Source organism: Urocampus carinirostris, chromosome 2, assembly GCF_059441175.1.
Source record: "Urocampus carinirostris isolate Australia breed hairy pipefish chromosome 2, RoL_Ucar_1.0, whole genome shotgun sequence".
Taxonomy (NCBI): Eukaryota; Metazoa; Chordata; class Actinopteri; order Syngnathiformes; family Syngnathidae; genus Urocampus; species Urocampus carinirostris.
Window position 1 is genome coordinate 61,767,080 of NC_142350.1, and position 6,000 is coordinate 61,773,079.

Consider the following 6,000-nt stretch of genomic DNA (forward strand, 5'->3'; position numbering starts at 1 on the left):
CATTACGAGTGTCACTATATTGCGATTTACCAAAACAGTATCAGACGTTTTTTGCGTGTTGACTAAATGGAGGAAAAGTAAAATGTTATGCCTTGCTGTTGCTCAAAGATGTTAAAGATGGGTCACGAAAATGCTTTACCTCAGAGAAAATAACAAAACGGCTGTTTATTCATTTTGGGAGTGAATGGAGTTGTGGAAAGCTTGTTTGTTATCTATTAATAAAGTTTGACTGACCTATCTGACTGTTTTGTTGACATTCCCTTTAGCGCGGCACCATCTAACGGTTGCATAACATAACTACATCCTCTACTGTAGCCAAGTCAAGTTAAGTCACATTTATTTATGACGCCCTTAATCACAAAAATGTCTCCAAGGACTGCACAGGATTACAATTACAAAATTGCAAAATTACCTGATTTTAAACCAGCATGCACTTATAGCGCCTTATAATGCGGTGCGCCTTATGTATGGAAAATTTTTAAAAATATATCATTCATTGAAGGTGCGCCTTATAACACGGTGCGCCTTATAAAAATACGGTAATCAGAAATAGATGTACTTTTAATAAGATTGTAAGTGTTGGTTTAATTCAAAAGGCAATTTCAGCCTTCCCATCAATTCTGAGACTGTGATAAAGCATATAGCAATAACTGATATTGGTTGAATGTTTTAATGTCCAATGTAACGTTTAAATCAAAGCCAGATCGGATTGGCTTTACGTACTCACAAACCCAGATAGTGAATATATAAAATAGACGAGTAGATAATTTAAGAAATATTGTATTTGTTGACAATATCTGTGTATTATTTGTTATTGCAACATTCGTTGCAGCCTGGTCATCCTTGAAGGGGGATCACCTCATGTGCGGTCCCTTCTCAAGGTTTCTTCATGTTGCTGAGGTTTTGAGTTTTTCCTTGCCCTCATGAAGGTTTTAGATCAGGGGATGGTGTAAAAATAGTCTGTCGTCTGTAATAATCTCTGATCTGTGCAGCCCTTTGAGACTTCTTGAGATTAAGGTCCATACAAATAAACGTGACTTGACTTGTAAACAAATAAGGCGGCCGCTTAAGAAAAGTCATGTCACCCTCTGAGGCCTTTAATGTGTTAGCATGCATTCATCCGCACATGGTCTCTCTTTACCGTAAAAGTTGTAAACACAGCAGTGTGCTTGTTTGTGGAGTTAGCACGTAGTAGTAGTGGAGTAAGGATAAAGGCGGTGATGTTAGATTTGTTGCAATCAGCAGAACAATGAGTTCCACTTGCAAACAGGATCCCTCTGTTTCCTGTCTTCTTGTACACTACACACAACCACAGGAGCTGACTGGCATATTTGAGGCCGCCCCCCTTCCCCCCACGCGAGGAACACCTTGCACGAATCCACAAAGTGATGACAGCCGAGCGGTCAGCAGACGCAACTCAGCCCACGCTGAGAAAATATTGCCTAGTAAAAGCACACCTGTCCCAGCTGCTGTTTCCTATATTATACACAGGGTTGGGTAAGGTTACTTTAACTGGATTACTTTCAATTACGTTTGGATGACTCCAATACCAAATATGCTAATAAAAGACAAAAGAAACTAAATATGAATGAAATGATGACTCACGACACGTGGTAAGCTTTCTCTCCTGGCTTTGATCTCTTTGATCTCCGGCAAAACTAACATGAAATGCGACAGAAACAAAATGAAAATAAATCCAAACAGCTTGCCAACATCATTTTTGCCGTTCCGTGTATTCCATTACTCCCCAAGCCTGCACAAAATTGAGTCATTTTATTCATATTCAGTTTCTTTTGTCTTTTATTAGCATATTTGGTATTGGAGTAATCCAAAAGTAATTGAAAGTAATCCAGTTAAAGTAACCCTACCCAACCCCTGATTATACGTTTTCCATCTCGTATGCGGGCAGGGATCCAAACTGTAAACTGTATTATAATCAATGTTGGGCATGTAAATTTACTACCTTATCCAAAAAAATAGCTGAATTAGTAAATGAGTTACTCTATAGTAAAAGTAACTAGTTACCGGACAAAGTAACTATTTCCGTTACTTTAAAAAGTTGTATGTTAAATTTTATGAGCAGTATTACAATCAATTGAATAGAGAAGAACAGATGGGTAGTTGTGTTATAGAACCTTTTATTTGTTACATCAGCAACATCTTCCTCCTATACTCCCATCCTATACTTGAAGTGCAACAAAAAGAAAAGAGTAAAAATCCATCCATCCATCCATTGTCTGCACCGCTTATCCTCAGTAGGGTCGCGGGGGTGCTGGAGCCCATCCCAGCTATGTCCGGGCAGTGGGCAGGGGACACCCTGAACTGGTTGCCAGCCAGTTGCAGGGCACACGGAGACAGACAACTCACTCGCTCATTCACACCTAGGGACGATTGGAATCAGTCAATTCACCTGACATGCATGTTTGTGGAATGTGGGAGGAAACCGGAGTGCCCGGAGGAAACCCACGCAAGCACGGGGAGAACATGCAAACTCCACACAAGAATGTTCGATCTCATGACCTCAGAACTATGCCTCACAAGCGCTAACCACTGCGCCGCTGTGCTGCCCAAAAGTAAATAATACATCGAAATAACATTTAGCAGTAGACAATATAGAGTGAGTTTAATAAATGAAATCTAACTCTAATGGTCCGTTGTAGAGATGGGAATTCTGACTCTTTTTAGGGAACCAGCTTTGGCTCACTTCAAAGAGCCAGCACTTTCAGCTCCCAAATGTCTCTTTAGGTTGTTTTTGTTGTTTAATCCATATAGCACCACGTATTACGTGTTATTAAGAAACACTTAAAAAGGGGGGAAATAAAGCAAAATGAACACTTAAGTATCAGCGCTGAAAAAAATGGAAAACACAAATTGAAATATTTATAAATTGACAAAGAAAACGATAATCATAAAAAACAATTTTAACCTTTTTCGTACTCAACAAATTTACAGCACGGAATCCCTAAAAAAAAAATGCATTTTGACCAATCACAAGAGAAAAATTATGTCTCGAAGGAAACCGGCTCTCGTTCGGTGGGTAGCCGGCTCCCACTTTCAAGAGACGGACGGCACAGAACGCCGTTCCGTTCGCAAACCACACCAGTCGGTTGCCGCACCAGCCGTCAGTCGCCTTTTCTTTCGGCATAGTAGTAAATACTATATTCGTAATCGCTATCTTACTGAATGGTTGTCGCTATATCAAATGGTGAGATGAGCCTAAAAGATGTGACGCAACAAACTCAGAAGGGAGAGAGAAAACAGCTCTATTCAAAGTAGCACACAACTTTTGACCATCAGTAGCGATAACCGCATTGTAACGGCAGAAAAATGAGATGATACCGTTACTGAAAAAAATTCAAACATTTACATCGGTTTTATAAGGAAAAAAACAAACAAAAATAGTGCTCTTTTCATCTCCATAACAGAACATTGAAGATATAAGTCGCTTTGGAGTATAAGTTCCACTAGACGAAAAAGGCATAATTAAGAAGGAAAAAACATACGTAAGTCTCATTTTTGGGGGAAATGTATTTGATAAAACCCAACATCGTCAACATACAGGTCATCTTGAAAGCCAATTTGAAATAAAATAGTGAACCAGCTAAAAAAAGTTTGTACGGTATACGAACGTTACATGATTGAGATGCCTCTTAATTTCGGTAACGACGTGATATATCAGGAGTTATTCACATAACTCTTAATACGAACGAGCATATTATTGTATGAAATGTTTTTTAAGTACGAAACAAAACAGGTTACTTATACAAGCCTTAAGCATACAAAATATAGCACTGAAGCATCTTACTGTCACGAGACCGGACCAGAACGGAGGCAGGAGGCAGGAAGGGAGAACTCATTCGCGTTAACGATCCGATACTTTCATTTAGCAAAACAAAAGTCGTCCAACACTCACGGACAAAACATAACAAAAACAGGCTTACACTCAGAACGGACAAGTACAGGTTTCCTCCGACTCAAACAAAACAGGACAGAGCAAAACAGAACGGAAAATGCAATGAACCAGCACCCGCAATACCCACAACCCACCCTTAAGAAGCACACACGCAAATTAGCTGATCTACTTCAGCCGGTGCCCAGGGGGCGGGGCCACGGCGACCATGCTGGCCATGACACTTACGAACAAATTCAACTTACGAACGATAGTCTCGTTCGGAAGTAGGGCAGCGTCTGTATACGGACAACTGAAAAAGCGAAACTCAAATCTTTTTTTGTATATAACAGTTCATATTTTAAGTTTATGTTGTCTTACAATGTGTTCATGTTCAATTCTAGTCTCTACTTCATTATAATCCTATTAAAATCCAAGTCAGATTATTTGTTATTTATTCTAGACAGTTATTACATTGCCTTAACACATTATATTGCCAGATATGAAAAGTTTTGAGTTGTTCTGAAAAAAAAGGGCCAAATGAAAAGCAATCACTCATAACATGATTTCTGACTCCTTAATGGCCGAAACAACAAATTAATTCCATGTGGTTTGTATGATACTTGGTCAATAAAGGGTTCTCTCGTTATAACATGCATAGTCGCTGTATATGCACCACACATTCTGATCACAACCGCTCTTTAGTCTGCATAGGCACAACTCAGGAGCAACTGTTCAAACACGTTAAATTCAGAAACTGTAATCCCAACATCTGCATGAGCATAATAATTCATCACAAAGGACAGAGTAACTTTAAAAGCATAATAAATTGCTAAAAACGGCCAATGGGATAGCATAAGTCCAATAACTCACCAAAAGAACATCTAAAACCGAAACTGTCTACGTGTCTGAAACTCATGACAAAAATTTAGCGGACACCAGGGCAGACAACTCTGAAATATTGCCTGCCCAGGCCTAAAATTGCCTGCCCCATTTTTCACAACTTGAAACACAGTAAGACGACTAATCGCAAAAAAAAAAAAAACATTGTTGCGAAGTATTAAGGATTGAGAATCAGAATATATAACAGAACAACACTTTAAGATTAAGTTTATCAAAAAAAACTACCGGTACTTACATTCATTGCATGTATATGACATCGCTGTTTTTTATACTGTTGTGGAAAATAGACTTGCATTTGTAGAATAGAGTTGCATACATTTAGAAATGTAGAAAGACTTGCATACATTGCTTACAGTAGTGAGGGAATGTTGACATCATTCGAGAAGATCCTTGGCAAGACAGTTGAGTTTCCCTAAAAGGGCATGAGACCTGCAAGGCCCCTCTTCAAGGACTCTCTGAGCAAACTGAGGCGAACAACATGTCCTAATAAGGGTACGACAGCATCTTCCTTGTTGTTACTGAGGACTAGGGCCGCCTTTTGGGTTGTACTCAAACTGAAGCTATAAAAGCATTGTTATGTCTGGAGTTCTCTGAGTTTCTTTGGGATGACGAAATAAAGAGCTCCCCCTCATGGCAGGCTTTGGTGTACTTTATTTAATCACGTAAGAAGACTTAAAAGATTATCGAACCTGCATTTTCTCCTACAATACCTGTCAACCTGTACGATTTTGCCGTACAAAGTACGTTTATTATGCATTTTAAGACGAGTACGACGTACAAGGAAATCTGTACGGAAAAACGCAAATTTGTCAATTATGGGTACCATCTGGTAAATACCAACTATCACGAAACGGCAAATCAATCAAGTCTAACGAGTTCGCCGCGGTAGCCTCTATCTCGGTATCGTTTTTTTTCATTGCAAACCAAACGAGCAGTTTGATGCTAATGTGCGCATGCGTCTGCCGCCTGGCGATTTTCCATCATACGCCATTCCCTGAAAAATAAAATATGGTGTACGATTATTTTGTACGGGAAAATACGACAGTTTGTACGAGCATGGAGCCGTGGAGGTTGACACGTAAGGTTTTCCATCTGCCATCGGTATGAACCTGTATTTACCCATCTTCATTCGTGCAATGTTTGCATTGCGTCGTCTGCTACAAGCCACGTGAACTCCTCTTTCGACAATGCTTTTTAATGTACGTTTA